The 23,917-nt window shown below is 43.4% G+C and overlaps 1 pseudogene; it reads right to left on the bottom strand.

Annotated features, from left to right (window-relative positions):
* Nucleotides 1-16,775: 16,775 nt before the first annotated feature.
* Nucleotides 16,776-16,916, bottom strand: LOC122809807 (annotated as a pseudogene).
* Between the last annotated feature and the right edge of the window lie 7,001 nt (nt 16,917-23,917).

Genomic DNA, 23,917 nt, shown 5'->3' with positions numbered 1-23,917 from the left:
TATTCTGAAGAAAACTAGTGTGTTCAATCCACCACTCCATCCCTTCATTAATGTTTTTGAGAAGGCAGTGAAAGAAGATATGTATGAATTAGGGGCTCAGAATAGGAAGTTTTATGCCAACTTAAGTTCTGATGAAAGAATTCTCATGAATCACCTGAGGGGAGACAAAGGACTGCATATCATGACCCCTGACAAGGGTTAGGTGGTACAGTAATATTCAGTTCAGAGGATTATTCCAACATTATGCAGAATATTTTATTTAATGAAGAGAATTATGCACAGGTTTCTAAGAACCAAATAAATATTGCATATCAACGTATTGACAGTTATTTAGAAGAATATGTCCCGGACAAACATTACTAATGGCCTCCTTAATTTTCTTACCAATTCCTGTCCTACGGTACCGGTCATATTCGGCATCCCAAAAATACACAAAAGCATCATTGAACCATCTTTTAGACCCATTGTTGCTGCCATTGGCTCCAAAACACATAATCTGGCATTGTATGTAGATAAAATGACTAAGCATGTAGTGGAGAGAGCAGTACATCTAGTTAAGTATTCTTGTGATTTTCTAGGACAGCTTAAACAAAATCTATGGGCAGCTAATTTGGTATTTTTAACCATTGATGTGAAAGATTTTTTTTGCTGTATTCCTAAGCAAGAAGGACTATAATTATTTGAAGAGAAACTCTTTACATATTCCACCTTGAATCATGATAAAGTGAACCTGGTGTGTGAAATGACTGCACTCATCTTAGAGAATAATTTTTTATTCTTTGAGGGACAATATTTCCAACAAACAAGAGGAGTTGCCATGGGGGTTGTCTGCACCCCTATATATGCAAATATAGTACTATTAGACTGGGAATTAAGATATGTATTCCACAACGAATTTTGGAACAACATCCAGTTATATTGCAGGTTTTTGGATGACATCTTTATCTTGTGGAAGGGAAACGTGGAAGATATCCCTGGCTTTATTAACCACATAGAGAAAACTACTTCATTTTTGGAATTTACTTATAATTACAACACTAGAGGTATACATTACTGGGATATGGCAATTTCCAATACACCTACAGGTTTCAAATCTAACATATTTCGTAAGAGTACTTTTTGTAATTCTTACCTTTATTATATGAGCAACCATCCAATTCCACAGAAAAAGAGCTTGGTCAAAGGACACGCTATAAGAATTGCATGCATGACTTCAGAATTGAGTGATGTGAGGCAGGAATTTTTCACATTAAGAGATCTGTTTTTAGAAAGGGGATACCCCCAGACAGATGGTGGAACAAATTATTGAGGAGGTTTACACAGGATGGGTAAAAAATATAAGCTCCTGTTAGGAAGCCACCCATTAACTTATATAGCCCCCACAGATCCTGGTGAAACGAAGACTTGTGAGCATACATGTATAGTGCAATACAGTCCTATATCATATGAAGTGAAAAACGTATTAAAAAAGAACTGGAGTATATTTAGGGTAAATAATGATGTGTTAACTGCAGTGGGAGATAAACCAGTTTTTATTAGCAAGGTGGGCATGAATATTAAACATCTTATGGAGAACAAGTTGAATTTACCAATAGAAGGTGGCTGTGGTACAACACCTTGTGGGAGGTGCTCCCAATGTGCTAATATTTTCAAAGCACCTCAAACCCACCTAGCTAATAAGATGGCATCTAAGGTTATATTCAAGACAGAGTGGTGTACATTGCTCTATGTGATAAGTGCAACAAATTCTATGTTGGGAAAATGGAGAGGGTGTTAAAAAGCAGAATCTATGAGCACATATATGATGTTAAAAGTAAAAAAGATACAAGTGCATTACATAGGCATTCCCTCACTTGTTTTAATTTGAAAGGTTTTAAATTTGGTATTTTGGATACTGTGGACATAGATTTGAAGGGGGGGGGGTGACTGGAAGAACTTATTAAGTAAAAAGAAAGCAGGTTTGGCAACTCAGACTAGTAGCTAATTTTCCATCAGGTATAAATGATTCCTTGACAATACTTCCAGCCCTGAAAGAAAAATCGATGAAACTTTAAGTATTTTAACATTTTTACATGCATTACTGTGCCTGCATTTTTAAGCATATGCTGAAGGTATTTAATACATAATAGTGCTTTATTTGTAAAAAGCATTGACTCAGTTTTATCCATTATGTAACATGTACTGTTATAAAAATGTTTCTTGAATCAGTGTGCTTTATTCTGATGAAGTCTTCTATGTGAAAGACGAAAGCACTTAATCTTGTTGTGTTTTTATTGCAATAAATGGAGTTCGTATACAGGCTTGTTTGGTACGTTTTCCATTTGGTTTCTGGTCTTTTGTTATTTGCACTTCACCAGATATTTGGATTCTGCTTCATGATAGTGACTCTACTCTTAAACCAGTTTCATGATTCTGCCATTTTGCAAAATGTATTGTAAGCTTTCAATTTCCTTTCATTCCTGTCTAATTCTATTCTGAAAGCTACTGGCATTTTCATTGGTTCATGTATTAATGCTACAGCATCTCAACAAATTTAGATATGACATTCTCCTGATAAATTGCTCAAGGATAAAAATAACTCGGCATAACCAGGTAAGAAATTTTTGCTATAGTTCAATGAAGTATTTGTGATGGCTCTATGTCTGTGAGCCTGCTTCTGTGCTCATCCACGCTATGCATACAGACAGGAAATACATTGCACAATGCCAGCATTTTTGTAAAAGGAGTAACTGAAAAAGTTTTACACGGAAGAACTTCCTGAAACAGTTTTGTCATGTATAAGAAAATATTGAACCATTTTTATATTCATGTCAGTAGCTTTTGACCAAATATCTTTATTTAGTGCACTGAATAAAGAGCTAATGTGAAATGGCCTTCTTCCTGTGCCTTTCAGATGCAATGCTTCAGAAGTATGCTGTGACAAAAAGTGTAAAAAGCTATACTCTGCAGTAGTACTTAGTTTAATTTCAGCAGTATTTTTATTAATCACACATTATCATTCTGACAAATAACTTGATCCATTACACTTTTAGTGTCAAATTATATAGAATCGATTATTTCTAATTTAATACTACCAACAAACGAACAAAGTGATTTCATATTTTGCTGCTATATAGTCTTTGAAGCGTTTTCTTCATCTATGTATATTTGTGAAAGATTCTTTCTAACACAACTTCTACAAAACAAATTAAATGCTGGATACTTCGTCCACTTTTGTTTATAGCCAAATCTAGTACAAAAAGCTCGAGTTTCAGTTGTACCACACTTTCTGCATACTGCATACCTCAATTCCTTGTTGCACTTACTGTTATTGCTCCCTAGATAATAATGGGAAACCTGTAGATCACACCCTGATTGGAGAATGAACATTCTCCAGCAGAGTGTTAATCTACAGGTAATGCCCACTGAAAAACAAGCCCACCACTCAGACTTACAAAAACTAATGTTAGCCATTATTTAATGCTCACTAAGCAGTGCTTTTGCTGTTCAGCGAGTATAAAAAAATAAATGAAACAGAATAGTGTGTGTATGTGTGTGTGTGTGTGTGTGTGTGTGTGTGTGTGTGTGTGTGTGTGTGTATGTGTGTATATGTGTGTTTATGTTTCTGTCTGCATATGACAGTGAATGCGTTCATAAAAGCAGAACAGACTGTGTGTGTGTGTGTGTGTGTGTGTGTGTGTGTGTGTGTGTGTGTGTGTGTGTGTGTGTGTGTGTGTGTGTATGAGAGAGAGTGTGAACAGTGAGAGCGATCAAGTAAACCCTGGCAGTAGCAACATCACTTAAGAGGTTTGGGTACCTCTCAACCATACCTATCAACCTCATGGCTCAAGAAATCTGGGCAGAGCCACAAATAGAGTACAGATGACCAAAAATAGGGGCAGATTTTAAATACTGCTCTTATAAATTTAGAAAGGTGCTAGAATAACAGGGTTTCCATTAGCATGTATTTTCTGAAGGATATGAAGTCTGAAACTCAACTGTCTCTCATTATTTAATTACTTCAATCCCCAGTGATTTTCCAGAAAACTACAAATTTTATGAGGCTGGAACCAAACATATGAGCCAAAAATCCATACATTCTGCAAAATGCCTGGACAGTTGAGAATTCTGCTCTCTACTCTTTGCTCAACATACCTGGATAATCCTAAAATAAACAGAGGACAAAGGCCCAAAACAGGAACATATTTTACTTGAATATTTGTGTTAGCATGCATTTTCTGAAGCAGAGGTGTGCGTGTGAGATTGAGAGAGAGCGAGTGCGATCGACTACTGGCAGCAGCAGCAGTAAAGAGATTTGCATACCTCTGGACCTTTCAGCTAAAGAAAGCTGGATAAAGTGTGAAATAAAGGGGGGAAACAAAGGCTCAAAAGTAGAAACAGATTTTAGTTATTACTCATAAAACAAACTTGCTTAAATAAAAGGATTTGTGTTAGCACGAATTTTCTGAAGAAAATAAAAGTCTGAAACTCAAACCTATGTCATTATTTTGTAACTTCAGTTCCCAATGACTAGCAACAAACCAAACATTTTAGGAGTAAGGGACCAAAAATACAGTAAATACCTAGATATGTTTAAAGTGTTATATTTTGGTTGTAAATGCTTCCTCCAACATCTTTAATATATACTATACTAAGTTTGAAACATCAGGCAGACTAAGTATTTTACATCAAAAATATACAAAAACATAGTAATAAAAAAAAGTAGGTAAAACACAAAAATTTTACAGACAGCCCATTCTCTAAGTGCAGTAATGCCCTGCAGTGAGTGTGTTATTGTGGAAATAACACCCTCCCAGTGGTGTAGAGGCCCTCCACCTGTAGCATCTGGCCTCAGAACACTGCTGGGTGGTCATTATATCCAAAATAACACACACCCTGTTGGGCATTATTCCTTGCTTTTTACTTTAGTATTTGACTATTGTTTATTCTTTTATACTTCCTTTTCCTTAGTTAATTCCTTTAAGTATATGCAGTCACAATCTCACTCATCCTATAGATATCCACAACATTAGATAAGGTCAGTTTTATGTCCCATAAATGCCAGCATCATTTCTGACCATTTACTCTGCCACTGGCTATTCTGTTTCTTAAGGATAAATCATGCAATACACCAAGCACATACTCATTAATGCTTTTCTTTAGACCACTAATAAAAATATTCTATTGATTTGTTTCTCTCAAAGAATAATTGATTCAGAGGTCATTGTTGAATGGGATCAGTTTGATGAGCCTGTCAACCTAGTTAAAAAATAGCAAAAAACAAACAGCAAAAAGCAGAAAATTGTGCAGAAACACGACAGGCAACAAATCAAAATTCTTTAAAACCAAAACAATTTTAATGAAGGGTAACCGCTTTCACACTCTAAGATACTTCATCAGACAACAAGCTCTAACAGTCAAGTTCATTAAATACATCAGTTCTAATTGATGTTACAGTCTTAATGCCCTAGTACATATTTAAATGACTTATCAACACTCAAAATATAAAATGTACAATATATAATTGTATAAAAACACACACCTAAATAAAATACAATACGTATAAAAACAAATCATTTCCTAACCAATCTATGTGGAGACTTCTGGAGCGGATTAGTGGTCATATGTACTGTACTAGGAAAGGAACGATGCATAGTGCATTAGCTAAGCAGGAGATACCCACACTTTTCAGTTTCAAGTCCTACAAGTTTTATATGCTAGTGTCAGGTTAGGTGACATTTATACACACACTGATAAAGCTGAGATGAGATGGATTTTGAGACTTGGTGCACATATGGGCTTTGGTCTCAACAATACAGTCTCTATCAAACCAGCCTTAAAAACACACTGTTTGTTTTTTGCTTTGTTGGTATCTATGCAGTTCATTGCTGAGTAGTTCTGATTTTGTTGCTAGTTAAAAATAATAAACAAATTTAAATAAAATAAGCAAATAAATTGATTTCTTCAGTTCTTATGAAGGTTCTTGAATTTCTGTGTTGCTTTCTTATCTTTTTCCTCTTCCTGTCAGTAAAAATATTAAATAATCTGAAGGTGTGGTCCTGCACAACATGAAACAAAACAATCACATTATGTTTTTCACGTGTATTGGTTATTATGATCACAGTGATGAACAAATACATTTTCTGGAGCCCCAACTGCTAGTTTTCTGCAAAATGAGTGCTCTGAGGCTTTGCTTGAATTTTGTGAGTAAAAAATTAACAATTATTTTTCTGGAAAGTGAACAAAATTCACACTGCAGATTATATTTCTGCATTACAGAATGATAAAAAAAACTGAACATGGATAAACTTGGTCAATTCTAGTACTTCTGTCACCATGAAGCATTTTTATAGCTTGTCAGAGTACTCAGTAAAGGCAAAAGCAGCTTTGATGTTTGATTAAACTTCATGATATCTTTCAGTGACTACCATCTTCCATTGCTGTCTGTGAGCTCCCTGATATATGCCCTAGTGTTCTAGACTGCACTGAGGTAGGCTCAGAGTAGGAAAGCAATACTCATACTCACATACTCTGTCACACATACACCTACATAGATAAGCATGTACATGCACACATAGTCAAACAGGTATTACAACCGATTCTTTCTATCAGTCACCAATATTAAACAGAGTTTTCCTTGAGTTAGTAAAAATGATGGAGTCAAAAAATCAAAAAGCATGATTCAATGAATTTCACTTTGACATAACAAGTATATTTTATTAGCTGATGTTGAGGAGAGCAATTCCAGTCATTTTTATCCAGCCTTTTTTATGCTTACCAGTTATGTGCCTGTCTGCAAATGTTTCTGCATATGGTACACAAGCAATAATGCCTGATAGAGTGTGTATTATTGGGGAAATAATGGCGATCCATGGAGGGTTTTAAGGCCAGGCACTGCAGTAGAGGGCTTTTACACCCCAGGAAGGGCATTATTTTCTCAGTAACACACACTTTTTGGAGGGCATTATTGTGCTTAGGGAATGGGCTATCTATATATTTATTTATCTTTGCTGACCAGGAAATTCCAACAGGGATAGATATGCTTTTTCAGCAGAGGACTGGGGAGAAAAGCTTCAATATTCACACACATAGGCAATATACACTAAATTTTAATTTTCCACATTCCATATAATATTTTCATCCTGGTTACATATACAGTTTTGCCCACATAATTACATGTTAACAGATTATTAATGCTAAGCTTGTATTATAAAATTTGTGACTATAGAAAGAAAGGAAGTAAGAGATCACCTGCACATTTGTATAAGGTTGTAGCAGACAGGCATACAAAGCAAAAACAGGGAAGACAAAGATTGACATTTGGGTTGAAATTAAATAGTGGTACCATGAGGGAAAATGAGGATTAAGTATAAGTAGGTAGTTAAGAAATATAATCAGTTACAAGTTTACATTAGTAGAGAGAAAGTGCAATAATCATCATCTGGGAAAGTACAGAGCAGCTACTGTGTTATTAGAGGTATTGCAGCTTATATTTGCTTCAGAATCAGAAATTCTCCAGGTGTAGAGTAAGATGCTGGTTTAGCAGACTTTTAAAGCATTTGTTGTTTTCTGTAAGTTTCATCTCTAATGAGATGGAATGCCACAGTTTTGAGACCCAGTAAGAGTAGAATGAGTTACTGGCAGAGTTTTTAAGTTAGTTACAACTAGGAGAGATTTGTTATTGGAACATAGTGTTCTGTTATTGTTGTATGGTAGTAATATGCTTTTTAGAGAGGAGCAATTATCTGGCTTGTAGATAAGTTTGTGGGCAGTAGTGAGTTGAGAGTGGGTCAACTGATCTAGGAGTTCTAGCCAATGTAAGTCCTTTAGGACTGTGCAGAGGTGGATTTTATTAGATGAATACATAACAAATCTTGCTATTTCATTATAGCATGCATCACATCTAGACTTGAGGATATTGTTGATGTTAGTGAAGATAGGTGATGCACACAATAGAGATGGGAGTAGCAAGGTTGCTGCTATGGATTTCCTTGTTGATACTGTGACACTGTGAGACATTGATTTTATCTATACAGGGAGCCAAAGTTTATTTCTGTGTATTTTTGATAGTTTGGAGAATATGTTGGTCATGTATGAGTTTGTCATTTAGAAGTACTCCAAGTAATTTGGCTTCTGTCACAGTTTCAGTGTTTATATTGTCAACTGCGGCAATACTGAGAAGTTTTTCATGGGAAACTGTGTCAAAGCCCTTTGACAGATCCAAGAAGGGTGCTGATACTAGGTGGCCATTATTTCTGTTGTGGTCGATAGCATTGGTAAAGCTAACAAGAGCAGTAAATGTGCTATGACTGGGGCAGGAGCCATGTTGGATCACATAGAAAAGATTAATATGGGGAAAGATATCTGAGGAGATGGGAGTAGATGCATTTTTCTAATAATTTTGATAGTGGTGGTAGTATAGCTATAGGTCTATAGTTGGATAAGTCAGTTGAATTTTCTCCTTCATGAGTGGACTTATGAGAAATTTCTTCCATATCCTGCGACATGGCTTTCTGTTGTGGATCAGTTAATTAGTATAGAAACAGGGAAGGTTAGAGTTTCAGAAGTGAGTTATATGTACTTTTTTGGTAGGTTGTCTGCTTCTAAGGTTGTTGATTTGAGTTTTTGTAGGAATGTTTTATAATTCTAGTTGGGACTGGTTGGAAACAGAAGGCTATAGTATTGCTATTAGATAAGGTTGGGGTAGCAAGGGTGGTGTGAGAGCTTTCATTAGTAAGAGAGAGTACTGAGTCTATAAAGTGGGAGTTGAACTGGGTGACTGTATTGTCTTTCTCATTATTGGTTGTTGGTGTGAGAGTAGCTTTTTGTCCATAGTGTAGTAGTTTGTCTATGGGGCACCAAATTAGGTGGGGACTGTTTGGGTGTGTTTACTGAAGGTTGGTGAAATAGGATTTTTTTGTCCTTGTGTATTAACTTTTTTACAAGATTTCTTAAGTATCTGAAGTGCTGGTAGTTGGCCTGGGTTTTGGTTTTGTGCCATACTTTCCATGCTTTGTCTCTTTGAAGACGTATTTGCTTGGAATATTTTGTTAATCAGGCTGCAGGGTTTGACCTGACACTTTTAGTTCTGAATGGTGCATGGCTATTGAGAATGTTTAGGAAAGTATTACTGAAATGGGTTACAGCATCATCTAGTGTCATGGTCTTTAGGAAATTCCAGTCATAGAGCTTGATTGTGGAGAAAAAGTCACTAGAATTAAAGTATTTTATATTTCACACCTGTTTGTAGGCTACCCATTTGCATTTGTTAGGATGGTTTCTGACAGCATAAGTTGGTAGATAGTCACTGATACTATCAGGAAAGCAGAGAGAGGAATTTATGTTATTTGGTTTGTTTGTAAGAATCTAGTCTAAGATGGATTTGTTGCTTGTGTTTTATGTATCCTGGTTGTATCTTTTATTATTTGTGAGAAACCAAATAGATTCATTGATGAGGTATTTGTGTCACAGTTTCTGTTAAAGTCACCAATTATAATGGTTTCATGAGCTATATTGTCATATAGCCAGTGCAGAAGTTGTTTTGCTGTCTTAGTATTTCAACCTGTTAAGTTTGAGATGTATTATGAGGTAGTCTTCACTGTTAAATGTGGGTAAAGGGTGTGGTTAATTTTTTAATACTCTGTATCTTTTATATGTGAGTGTGTGTATATGTGTAAATATATATGTGTGTGTGTGCGTGTGTGTGTGTGTGTGTGTGTGTGTGTGTGTGTGTATGTGTGTGTGTAGATTTAATTTATTTATTATTAACACACTTTATTTAGTGATAAAACCAACTTTGATAACACTCCTAGCAGTAACTCATAACATCTTATCCTCAACTATTATAAACAATTAATTGCACAGGGAGATAGAATAATAACTGAAAGAAAACATTATAAAAATGAATAAATAAATAACATCACAATGAGTAACATTACTAAAGAACAAAATAATAGAAGTCCAAAAATGAGAAATCAGAAATCTAAGGATGTACTAAGGAAAGGGTATTGCATACACTATATTAGAGGAGAGGTTGCACTATCCTAGACTGAGCGAAAATTCTAAGAATTCTGCCGATGTACAACTGGTGTCCCCAGTAAAATCACAGGATGCCTCCTGAATAGTCTAAAATGCAACTTATCAGCATCCCTGTAGTCATGATTTAACTACAGTCTTAAAACAGGCTTTGTGCTATGTGAATGGAGGACTTTGACAGTTATCATCCTTCATAGGGGAGGACTTTCAACAGATCATGGAAACTACAGACTCACTAGTCTGATTAGTCATATTTGCAAAGCCATGGAAAGAATTATCATGGTAATTATCAACAAGGTCATAGGAGACCTCCAGACACTGGATCCATCCCAGTTTTGCTTTATTAAAGGAAGGTTATGATTACTGAATCTGGTGGACTTCTTTGAAAAGGTCACTAAGGCAGTAGATGAGACAAAAAATGGTGCATACTGCCTACGTAGATCTAGCTAAAGCATTTGATGCAATACCCTAATTGGGCAGTATCAACAAATATATTTAAGTACATATAAACCCCTTTATAACACACTGGATAGCTAGCTGGCTCACTGATAGGACACAGGAAGTAAGAATCAGTGAAGTCACCACCACAAAGAGTCTAGTCATCAGTGGACCTCCTCATGGCTGTGTGCTTGGCCTACTCCTCTTTGTCATCTACTTCTCAGATATCAAAGACAATTAGGTTAGGTGAGTTAGGGTTGGGGCGCAGGTGAGGTGAGTGTGCGATAGTAACGGACCTTATGGTTAGGGTTGGGTTAAGGTAAGTGGATAGCTAGCAGTGTATGTAAAGTTTAGTTTAGGTTTAGGTGTAGGATTTTAAATGTATGTGTGTGGATTGCTGTTTTTTGTGTGTGTTTGTGTTGTGTGTATGTTTCTCGGAATAGCAAAATTTTTCCCTGGGAAACAATTCGCTATTCTGACTGTTTGATGTTTTTGGATTTCTGTGTTTAGGGTTCGATATTATAACTTTTGATCTTTGTAGAATTCGATGTTATAATATAGACCCCATGGAGAGACAAGTACGATTCTCAAAAAAATCCCATTCTCTGTAACAGGCTCCTCATCCATATAAAGCCGAGTTCCTCCCTGTTTAAGACAAATTGAACCAATGAATGGGTAACTGGAAACTCCTATGAAAATAAAATATAATTTGTGGGTCACATTGGGGTTGCACAGTAGGGCTTATGAGGGCCCTAGTGTTTTTTTAGCCTAGTATATATCTACAGACTTATGAGCCCATGTAACTATCTATGTCTACACAGGCACAGACACACACACACACACACACACACACACACACACACACACACACACACACACACACACACACACACACACACACACACACACCTGCCCAGTAATTAAAGCTACTTTGTTGTGAGAATATACCTCATATTTCTCATTGTGAACAAATGAATAAAAGAAATCATAGAATGTAAGGCATTACTACTGCCCTCTCCCCATGCCTCTTTACTGTCCCTGATTTTACCACATAGTACTGCAATGTCCCAGTATAATGATCACTTTGCTAGTAACAGAACAAAACTGATGTGCAACCATTGTGTTCAATGAAGAACCAGATATAAAACAAAAATCCAGTTATGCATAATCATGAATGGCACAGAGTTTATTAAAAACCAAAAAGATTAAGCACTCTCATTCTAGTGAACTTTATCAGAATCTAATACAATGAAATAAAACCTAGTTTAAAAGGATCACCATCATAATGTGTCAAATGTTCTCAATTGACCAATGAAAAACAGTAATTTAAACATCAATAACTTGGAAAACATTAAACATTTCAAATGTATACAATTCCTGTTACTACATGCATAATATAATTAACATAAAAAATGTATATACATTAATCTAACTCAATCACCATACTAAACATCACAACTTAGCTGATCTCATTTTTAAGAATACTAGTGATGGATACAGGGTCATTCAGACTGGATGGCATTCAGGCATAACTGCCATAATAATTCCCATTATTCTAACTGGTTTCCATGAGTCTATGAGTCAGCGCTAGAATCAATGAGTATCTTTTCAAGGATAAAAACAAAAATATTTTGAAACCTTTACAAATTAATGTGTTCTTAAATCAAGCACTATTCAAATTTTTCATTTTACTATTATGACAACATTCATATATTCAGCTCTTTATCTTCCATCCAGTTTTACTAATGTAAAAATGTAAACATGTGAAACAAGTCGCAATATAAACAACTCCCTTTGTATTACAATTACAATATCCTTGACATTCCAAAATTTTGTCATACTCTACTACAGTAATATTAAGTTTACCCCAGATATATTTATATAATTTACAACTCCCACATTTGCCGATCATTTTATAATTTTCATTACTTTTATTCAATCTATTTCTATTATTCCTTACCAACATTTATTTCACATTGTTCACCATACTAAATCATTGGAGATTAAGATCAGTCAAAAATGTCAGCTATTAGAGTTTACTTCCTAGACCCTCAAACTGTTGCTAAGTCCTAATTACACATCTGCCCTTAGCAGCATAATTATTTTTGAGTTTGGATAGCCACCATGTTCCTTCCCTCTAGCATCACAGTATTTCATGCAGAAGTGAATCCAACTATCATCTCTTATTATATACAATAGTAATATAACAAAAATGCAGGATGAGGTGTTTACATGATTATTTGACACTATAACTATCATGCTGATAACAGCCAGATAAACAGGTTTTTGCACTTTCTTAGAGTAAACAGCATCAATCACAATAAAATGCAAACTAGGTATGTACCATTGGTGCAATCACTGTCACTGAATGTGATCTGTTTCTGTGCTTTTGGATTATTACCTTCATTGTAATTTACATGACTTTTTATATGGGAAAATGAAAAAGTATATATTACCTATTACTTAAATATATAACTTAGATCTGATGAAGCTCTGACAAGAGTGAAAGTGTTCATCTTTTGTTCTTACTCAATAAGCTGTCAGTTAAACAAACAATACCAACTTGAATCCTGTTTTCTTGTTTTTAATAAAAATGCAAGGTGGTTTTTAACACGGATCTTAAAATAGTATTTTTGACAGCAGTCTGTTTTAACACATCATATGTTGATATAATTCCTGTAAAACTAGTGTTTCCTTTTTCTTAGACATCAGACTTTCATACTTCTTACTGTTAAAGGAAGGAATACAGCTGCCATCAGAAGACATTACTACTGTATTTCTTTGTAAATAAGACCTAACCAAAGAATAAGGCCTAGCATGGTTTTCAAGGGTGGTCATGATATAAGCCCTACCCCAAAAATAAGCCCCAGTTAAGATAGTCAACAACACATGATGGACATGTTGAATTATAAAATAATATTATTGATACCCATTTACTGAGGTTATCGTACACTGCTCACCATTTTTAGACCATTCGGACACCCAACTTCTTCTCTTTGCAGAAAGCCATAAGATTCTTTCCCTGGGAGACCTTCTGCTCCACGGGAGGTTTCAGTCCACCCTGAGCTCACCGTAGGACACCTGTGTGACTCTTTGACAGGTGTACTGTGCAGTCAAACTCCCCACCTGACACTGTCACCGGAGCTGGTCACACTCAAATGCCCGGGTGCTTGGAGCCAGAAGCAAGAGCTCAAGTGGTGCTCGCCCCCTCACCTCACTGGGTAAGTGAAAAAATGATAAGAGTAGTGGTATTTCACTGGTGGCCAAGGCCTCCCAATTATTCGACACCTCGCATGCCTCTTCACAGTGCCAGACTAGAGTCAAGCTCAACAGGTTCTTCTTTCCCTGTTGATTCTGCCAAGCCCGTTTCCTTGGCTATGGTTTTGCTAGATAGTAGGTAGGGACAGTGGGAATCTCATTCATCCATTCATGTGTGCCACTAATTAGATGACAAGGCATTTGGCTAACTTAAGAGTCATAGTTACTCCCACCATTTACCCGCACTTCATTGAATTTCTTCACTTTGACATTCAGAGCACTGGGAAGAAATCACATTGCATCAACACACATCTTGAATCTTCACAATGTCTTCTTTTAATTAAACAGTCAGAATCCCCTGGTCCACACCAGTTCTAAGTCAACTGCTAGTTGCCGGACAATGTGGGATGCTGGTCGGCAATGGCACCTGCCACAGCTGGGACAATCCAGAGTCATCGTTGCCATCCTCTGTCCCCCACGGGAGGGGGGAGCATGGTGAGGGGGTGATGCCTCATCCAGCCACAGCATGTGCCCAGCCCCACTTCATGCCTGAGCCCAACCGACCCAGCCCTTAGAGCCAATCCTTATCCCGAAGTTATGGATCTGACTTGCCAACTTTCCTTAGCTACATTGTTCTAACATGCCAGAGGCTGTTCACCTTGGAGACCTGCTACAGATATGGGTACAGCCCAGTGTGAGACTTACACCCTCTCTCTCAAATTTTCAAGGGCCAGTGAGAACTCACCTGACACCGCTGGAACTGCAACGTTTTCCAGGGCGTGGGACCTTCTCTCGGGGCGAACACATTCCAGGGCATCCTGCCCTTTAACAAAGAAAACAGAACTCTACCAGTGCCCTGGCCAGCTTTTCCAGGATCATTTGCGTCACCACACTGGACACCGCAAGGTGCCCATCTCTGCCACTCCAGATTTGGGGATCTGAACCCGACTCCCTTTCAATCGGACAAAGGTGACGGAGGCCATCACCCATCCCTTCAGAACAGTGCTTGCTTATCTCTGAGGACTGACTGACCCATGTTCAACTGCTGTTCACATGGAACCATTCTAAACTTCGGCCTTCAAAGCACTCTTTTGAATATTTTTTACTACCACCAAGATCTGCACCCATGGCAGCTCTACCCAGGCCCTCACTCTGGGCTTTAGTACCACTGTGGCGGCCCCCCTACTCATCGCAGTGTAAGCCCCTCAGCTCACAGTGCCAGTGACGGCTGGGTTTGAGCCTAATGCTCCAGTGCCATCCATTTTCAGGGCTATTTGATTCAGCAGGTGAGTTGTTACACACTCCTTTGCAGATTCCAACTTCCATAGCCACCATCCTGCTGTCTGTATTACCAACACCTTTTCTGGGGTCTGATGAGCGATGACATCGGGTGCCTTAACCTGACATTTGGTTCATCCCGCAGTGCCAATTCCTCTTACCAAAAGTGGCCCACTGGGAGCTTGCATTCCACACCCAGCTCCAAACCAGTGAGTCGGGTTTCTTACCCATTTAAAGTTTGAGAATAGGTTGAGATCATTTCGGCCCCAAGACCTCTAATCATTCACTTTACCAGATAGAACTGGGTCCACCAAGTGCCAGCTAACCTAAAGGAAACTTTGGAGGGAACCAGCTATTAGATGGTTCGATTAATCTTTTGCCCCTATACCCAGGTCAGATGACCGATTTGCACATCAGGAACACTACGGACCTCCACCAGAGTTTCTTCTGGCTTCACCCTGCCCAGGCATAGTATACCATCTTTCAGGTCCCACCTGGTGAGCTCACGCTCCACCTCCTCGACTGGATGGGTGAGACGAGCCGGCGATGCACCACCCATGTGGGGTGGTGGTATCCCACCTCTGCTAGCTGGTGCCGGCCCTCACTTTCATTGCACTATGTGGTATCCTGCCCACCCTTGGACTCACGCACCTGTTAGACTCCTTGGTGGGTGTTTCAAGACGTGGTTCACCGATGTCATCGCAGACCCCAGGCACCTGGAGTGAGCCCACTGCCACAGTGGCGGGAAACAGTCAGGCTGCACTGAGGGCAGTCCAGCCCAGTCAACAGTCCTGCCAGGAACCGGGGGCCCTGGCCCCTGCCACAAGGGTGGGGTTGAGTGCAGCAACTGTTATTGTGCCTGACGGCGGCCGGCAAGCCTGGACACTATCCTCCACCCCCAAGGAGGGGGAGGGGGATCCACCGCGCCCGGGTGGCCGGCACGGCAGCCAAGTTGAATCCTCCAGGTGGACCACGTGGACCCCACCCATTTACCTCTGAATGGTTTCACGCCCTCTTGAACTCTCTCTTTAAAGTTCTTTTCAACTTTCTCTTATGGTACTTGTCCACTATAGGTCTCGTGCCAGTATTTAGCCTTAGAGGGAGTTTACCATCCACTTTGGGCTGCATTCACAAACAACCTGACTCTGGGAAGACATGATCCAGATGCACCAGGGGCCACCACTGGCCTCACACCCTCCGCGGGCTGAGCCTCGATCATAAAGAAGTTGGCCCCCTGGCTGGCAGTGGGGAGCTGGACTTCTGTATGCCACATTTCCCTGCATCCATTGTCTGGGTGGGGATTCGGCACTGGGCTCTTCACTCACCATTACTGAGGGAATCCTGGTTAGTTTCTTTTCCTCTGCTTAGTAAATTGCTTAAATTCGATGGGTCACTATGTCTGATCTGAGTTCAAGTACCGAGCGTGGTCACGGAGGGAGGGATGGTGAGGGCCTCAGGGGCAGACAAACTATACGTCCTCCTCTGGCCCCTGTGCACCTTCTCCCCACTCCCAGACTCTGGGTGGTGGAGGACGACGGCTGACGCAACCCCGTTGCATGTTAACCGGGCAGGCTTCGAGCTTCAACCCAGGAGGGCAGCCTGATGGTGGTACCACTGATAGCCTCCGGGGGTCGGGCCTGATGTGCACCTGCACCCTCCCATCGTCGGATGGGCTTCCCAATTCGAGGCGGTGGGGTCTCCTCTCCTCTGTCTGCATCTCTCCCTGGGGGGATGGGAGAGCCTGCAACAAGCTCTCTCAACTTGCCAGCTACACCCTTGATGGGGCCAGACACCCCCGGGGGAGTAACCCGGGCTGCAAAGTGCATTCAAAGTGTCGATGATCAATGTGTCCTGCAATTCACATTAGTTCTCACAGCTAGCTGTGTTCTTCATCGGCACATGAGCCAAGTGATCCACCAGTCATACAGTTCTCATTCACCGGGGGCACCACTGCCTGTGTGGCATCGCACCTCAAGAGGAGCAAGCGAGGTTTCACAGGTGTTGTCAAGGGCGCCTGGACCAAAGTTACTGGCCCTGTGCATCAGGATGGCAGGGAGTCCGGTGGTGGCCGTGTGGTGGCCGGTGTGCGGCCGCACCACCGACCTTCCAGGTCTTTGAACCAACAGCCTACGTGCAGCGGGGCATCCTCCACAGGTACACATGACTGACATCTAGGGGAGGGGACTCCAGTGTGCTACCCCCAGGGTTGGCCCCCACATGGCCAGAGGGGAGGTCACTGCCACCTCTGCTGGGATGGTACCCTCTCCCTCCCCTACCACATGGGGAGCCAGCCACCTCTGGGGTGCACGGTGGACCGCATCGCTGGGCTGGGTGCACCCTCCACCACCATCCCCTCTGGGCAGCAGAGGAGTGCCTGCTCCTCCCACCTTATGGATGAGACCCCCCTCCTTTCCACCACCAGGAGGCGAGGGGGACAGACACAACCCCTCCTCTCACTCCCTCCCCCCGGAAGCTGAGTGCTCAGTCCCACCGGCTACTACCAGGGAACACGTAGAGATAGGAGTCAGAAAGAGATGTAGAGGGTCGGGGAAGTGGAGCAAGGAGAGGCCCTGGTAGCCAAGGACAGCTTCATCCCGGAACCCTCAGCATTAATGATCCTTCCACAGGTTCACCTACGGAACTTTTGCTTCTTCTAGATAGCCAAGTTTGATTGTCTACTCGGCACACCAGTGGGGCTGTGATAGACTCCAGCAGGGCCAATCCGAGGACCTCACTAAACCATCCAATCAGTAGTAGTGACAGGCAGTTTATACAAAGGGCAGGGTTTTAATCAATGTAAGCTTATGACCTGCACTTACTGGGAATTCCTCATTCATTGGGAATAAAAGCAATCTCCAGTCCATATCACAAATAGGGTTCAGCGGATTACCCGGACCTGTCAGCCAAGGGTAGACACATGCTGATCCATTCAGTGCAGCATGAGTGCATCCCCGGACATCTAAGGGCATTACAGACCTGTTATTGCTCAATCTCGTGTGGCTGAAAGTCACTTTTCCCTCTAAGAAATTGGAAACAACCACACTGGGCCACATAACTAGTTAGCATGGTGGAGTCTCAGTTGTTATTGGAATTAACCAAACAAATCACTCCACTAACTAAGAACGGCCATGCACCACCACCCACAGAATCAAGAAAGTGCTATCAATCTGCCAATCCTTTCTGTGTCTGGGCCGGGTGAGGTTTCCCATGTTGAGTCAAATTAAGCTGCAAGCTCCACTCCTGGTGGTGCCCTTCCATCAATCCCTTTACGTTTCAGCTTTGCAACCATACCCCACCCCCAGAACCCAAAGACTGGTTTCCTGGAAGCTCCCCAGCAGGTCATGGGAATAACGCTGCCGGATCACTAGTCAGCATCATTTATGGTTGGGATTATGATGATATCTGATCGGCATTCGAACCTCCGACTTTCATTCTTGATTAATGAAAACATTATTGGCAAATGCTGTCATTTTCATTTGTCTTGCATTGGTCCAAGAATTTCACCTCTAGCAGCACAATATGAATGCCCCCAGCCATCCCTCTTAATCATGGTCCCATTTCTGAAAAAACAATAAAATAGAACCGGAGTCCTATTCCATTATTCCTAGCTGAAGTATTCAGGTGACCAACCTGCTTTGAACACTCTAATTTTTTTCAAAGTAAACACTAAAGACCCCCGAGACACTCAGTTAAGAGTATAGAGGGAGTGCCAAGAGGCAGGAGCTGGGGCAGGTGGTAGCTCACTTCACAGTGGACCACCAGCCCGATCCCAGTATCCAACTATGAGCTTTATAACTGCAGCAACTTTAATATACACTATTGTTGATGGAATTACCATGGCTGCTGGCACCAGACTTGCCCTGCAATAGATCCTCATTAAAGGACTTAAAGTGTAGTCATTCCAATTAGAGGGCCTCAAAAGAGTTCTGTATTGTTATTTTTCATTACTACCCCCCTGAGTCGGGAGTAGGTAATTTGCGTGCCTGCTGCCTTTCTTGGATGTGGTAGCCATTTCTCAGGCTCTCCCCTGGAATTGAAGCCTGATTCCCCATTACCTGTGGTCACCATGGTAGACACAGATAGTACCATCGAAATTTGATAGGGCAGATATTCGAATGTCACATCGCCACCATGAGAGCACGCGATCAGCCCGAGTTTATCTAGAGTCACCAAAGCTGCTGGCAGAGACCCGAATTGGTTTTGGTCTAATAAATGCACGCATCCCTGGAGGTCAGCACTCATCAGCATATATTAACTCTAGAATTACCACAGTTATCCAAGTAACAGTGGAGTGATCAAAGGAACCATCACTGATTTAATGAGCTGTATTCAGTTTCATTGTAGCGTCCGTGTGCACTGAGACTTGCATGGCTTAATCTTTGACACAAGCATATGCTACTGGCAGGATCAACCAGAGAGGAGCACCTCAGCAGGTGGGCGAAGAGGAGGGGCAGGACCCCGCATCTCTGCCAACAGGAGGGGTCTCTCTCCCTATGGAGGGGGCACCCTGGGTACTGGTTGTGGACCAGTGACAGTGACCCAGGAGGGCCATGGGCCAGCGCAGTGTGTGTGTCAGCACTCAGAGCCAGAGAAAAGTGGAAGAAAGCCCCACACACTTTGGCCACACACTGATGCTTGGGAACGGCAGCCGTGTCACAGGACTCCTTCACTGTAGCCCAGGTTCATCAATCTCACATCGACTTTCACCCTGAGGGGCAAAGAACCCTCCACACCCCCACCTGCACCTTACGCCCGGGGCAGAGAAGCTTGAACCGCAAGCCGTGTCCCACAGAGCCATGACCCAGGGGCCCTCTGCTACTGGGAGTCAGTCGGCTCAATCGATCGATGGACAGTGGGTAAAGGCACCTCAATCCCATGCAGACACCTGGCAGGACACCACCTGGGGCTGGGACCTGAACTCTGATAGGATGCTCCATCGTCCCTTAACTCTTGGAAGCTGCCAAATCCTGCAAGATCACATGTGCCCGCCGGGCAGTCGGGGAGAGTACCAGGTCTATATCACATTACTGAAGTTTTAAAAGTTCGAATCACTAAAGGTTGAACTTTAATGATTGAACTGTTAAAACTTTGAATATGACAAAAAAATGTTTTTTTGAAACAAAACAAGGAAAAAAGGTGTAAGAAGGGGGGCAAGCTCCCCTGCACCCCCACACCCCCTGTCTTTTAGATATACCAACTCTGAGATAGTGCTACAGTATAGGAAATGGAAATCTTCTGTTAGTGAACTGAAGTGTGATCTCGGAGTTGGTATATTTAAGTAGCGGGGCTATGGGGGGGCTTGCCCCCCTGCTTACACTTTTTTTCTTGATTTGTTTCAAAAATTGTTTTATTCATATTCGAAGTTTTAAAAGTTCAATCATTAAAGTTCGAATTTTAGTGATTTGAACTTTTCAAATTTTGATAATGTGATATAGACCCAGTGAACTTGCAGGGTGCAACCATCCCCACGGATTTCCTCTCAGTTACAGAGGGGCAGATCCGCTCTCATACAGACGTCAGATTCCATCTCCTTTCTGATCCAGAGCTATTATAGGAACGTTGTGATTTTTCGAGAATGCCTTTGAGAATGGGGTGGGGGTAGGGTGCCTCTGCCTGGACAGGAGTTCTCTGGGCCCTGCAGCCCTCTGCACAAAGCTCCCTTAAGGACTTCCATCAGGGCCGACTATGGCAGCCTTCCCCTATGAACCTGCAGAGTGACCCCTTTAACCAGCCATGGCTCAAGGCTCGTGTCAGGGGACCCTGACACCTCCATGTCCCCTGCAGGCTGCCAAATTGGGCCGTTTTCCCATGCCCTTGGAGTCTCTCAGGGGGACCTCCTTCAGATCCCAGCCACCATTGTAGAACACCCCTCGGTCACCGAGGGGCAGGTACACTCTCATCGGGACTTCCAAGCCCCCCTCCTTTCTAATCCAGAGCCATTCTAGGGACTTTACGACATTTTGGGGATACTGTGTGGTACCGGGTAAGGTCATATGCCTTCCTCTTACCTGGCAGGAGCACTGCAGACCAGCAGCCATCCACCAGATGCTCCCATGAGGGCTTCTGTCATGATGGGGCTCCATCTCACCCCACTCACCCAGGCAGGAGCACTCCTGGCCCTGCAGCCTTCCGCCAGATGCTCCCTTAAGGACTTCTGTCCCACTAGGGGGGCATGATCCGGACCCTCTCACCCAGGCGGAAGCACTCCCTGCCTGTCCACCTTCTGCCTCTCTCCCCCTTCCAGACTTTCACCAAGATGGACTCCCACTCTGGGCTTCCACTTCTACAAAGGCAGGAGGGCTCATTTCCCATATTACATATCTCCTGGAGGCTGCCAAGCTGTGCCATGTCCCAGTGCCCTCAAAGTTTCTCAGGGGGACATGCCTCTAATCCTGGCCAGCCCCACGGAACTCCACACAGTCACCAAGGGGAAGGCCTGCTCTCATGGGACTACCACATCCCACTCCTTTTTGGTTCAGAGCACCACAGTTCCCGTCTTCCCCAGATCTCCTGGAGGCTGCCAAGTCATGCCCTATATCCATTCCCTTGGGGCCTCTTGGGAGTCTGCCCTCCGATCCCGGCTGGCCCCACGGAATGCCCCTCAGCCAAAGCGGGGCAGGTATGCTCCCATCGGTGATTCCGCATCCCACCTGCTTTCCTATTCAGAGGGGTTCTGGGGACTTTGCAATATTTTGGGGACACCGTTGGGTACCTGGCGAGGTCAGACGCCTTCCCCCTGCCTGGCAGGAGCTCTCTGGGCCATGCAGATTCCCACTGGTTGCTCCCTTGAGGACTTCCATCGTGGGGGCTCTGCCAGCCCCCTCTCACTAGGGCAAGAGCTCTCCTGGCCCCACAACCTTTCACCAGTGGCTCCTTAAGGAATTTTACCTGGAGGGAGGGAGGGATGATCTGTACCCTGTCAGCAGGGCAGGAGTGCTCCCTTTCTGGCCCCTGTCCACCTCTCTCCCCCTTCTAGACTTCCATCCCGGAGGGGACTGTGGTCTGGACCCTCCTCACCCAAGTTGGAGCTCTCCCAGCCTGGCAGATTTCTGCCCCTCTCTCCCTTACAGACTTCCTTGGGGAGGGACCCTCGCTGGGCTTCCACTTCTATCATGGGGAGAGGGCTATTTTCCCAGGTTACGTATCTCCTGAAGGCTGCCAAGTCATGCCCTGACCCTGTGCCCTCAGAGCCTCTCATGGGGACCTTCCCTCAGATCCCAGTAACCCTCACATAACTCTCCTTGACCACCAAGGGGCAGGTGCAGTCTCATTGGAACTTCAGAGCCCCCCCTTTCTGGTCCAGAGCCATTCTCCAGACTTTGCAACATTTCGGGGATGCCGTCAGGTACCGGGTGAGGTCAGACACCTTCCCCTTGCCTGGCAGTAACTTTCTGGACCTACAGCCATCTGACAGATGCTCCATTGAGAACTTCAATCATGGGGGGGCTCCACCTGAAACCGCTCACTCAGGGAGGAGCTCTCCAGGCCCCGCAGCCCTCCTCCTAGCTCACCTTTGATGACTTCTGTTGTGGGGGATGCCGACTGACTCCACTCGCCCAGGCAGGAGCACTCCTGGCCCTGCAGCCTTCTGCCAGATGCTCCCTTGTGGACTTCCGTCCCATTTGGGGCACGATCTGTACCCTCCCACCGAGGCAGGAGAGCTCCCTGCCCAGATGCTTTCTGCCACTCTCCCCTTTTGGACTTTCATCCTAGAGAGGCTGCAGTGTGGACCCCCTCTCCCAGGCAGCAGCTCTCCCAGCCCAGCCAATTTCTGCCTCTGTCTTCCTTAAGGATTTTCATCAAGAGGGACCCCCTCATGGCTTCCACTTCTACCCAGGCGGGAGAGCTCTTTTCTTGCTTACATAACTCTTGGAGACCACCAAATCATAATGTGTCAACCCTACCTCGGAGCCTGTCATGGGAGCTTCCTTCCAATCCTTTACAGCCTTGTGGAACTCTGCTGGGCAGCAAGACCTCATCCAGACCCTCATCCAGAATTCCGTGATGCTGGTACTCCCCTTTGCCCTCCACTAAGGGCTTTCAAACTCACACAGGATATTGCCCTGGGTCTCGGCATCTCAGCCCATTTCATCTCGTGCCTTTGTCTCTCTCCTCGGTGGTGCCAGGTGATGATGAATGTGCTTCAATTTGAGCATTCTGGCACATGCCCCCGTTCCGCCTGAGTGGTGCCATTTGCAGGGCAGCATCCCCGCAGTGCCAGGTGAACAACCGGAGGCTGACTCGGGGCCTGCGGATGGTCCTGGGTGTGAGACACCATGGCTGCCATATCTCTGCACCCCTAGGGGCTGGAAGGATGGGATCACAGACCTGGCTCCCACGGGTGGCCTTCGACATGCCTGAACTGTTGGCCGACTCTCCCGGCTGCTGTCCTCGACTCAAACTTGGGGGGACCCTGCCACCTCCATATCACCTACAGGCTGCCAAACCATGTCATGTCACACATCCCTTTGGAGCCTCTCCAGAGAGCTTCAATCTGGAACTGACCCTGCTCACCCAAGGAGGAGCTCCCCGGGCCCTGCAGCCCTCCACCTGGTGCTCCCTTGAGGACTTCAGTCATGGGGAGCTCCGTCTGACCCCAGTCATCCTGGCAGGAGCACTCCTGGCCCCACAGCCTTCCACCAGATGCTCCCTTGAGGACTTCCATACCACTAGGGGCATGATCCAGACCATCTCACCCAGGCAGGAGCATTCCCTGCCCAGCTGCTTTCCACCACTCTCCCCTGTCTGGACTTCCATCCAGGAGGGGACCATGGTCTGGACCCCCCTCACCCAGGCAGAAGCTCTCCCAGCCCAGCCATTTTACTCCTCTCTCTCCCTTAAGGACTTCTATCAGGAGAAACCCCCTCTTTGCGTCCACTTCTACACAGGCAGGAGAGCTCTTTTCCTAGGTTACATAACTCCTGGAGGC

This window comes from Protopterus annectens, chromosome 8.part0 (assembly GCF_019279795.1).
Source record: "Protopterus annectens isolate FY-2018-M chromosome 8.part0, PAN1.0, whole genome shotgun sequence".
Classification (NCBI taxonomy): domain Eukaryota; kingdom Metazoa; phylum Chordata; order Ceratodontiformes; family Protopteridae; genus Protopterus; species Protopterus annectens.
The sequence above is the reverse complement of the archived record's forward strand: the minus strand, read 5'-3'. Positions and strand labels throughout refer to the sequence as shown.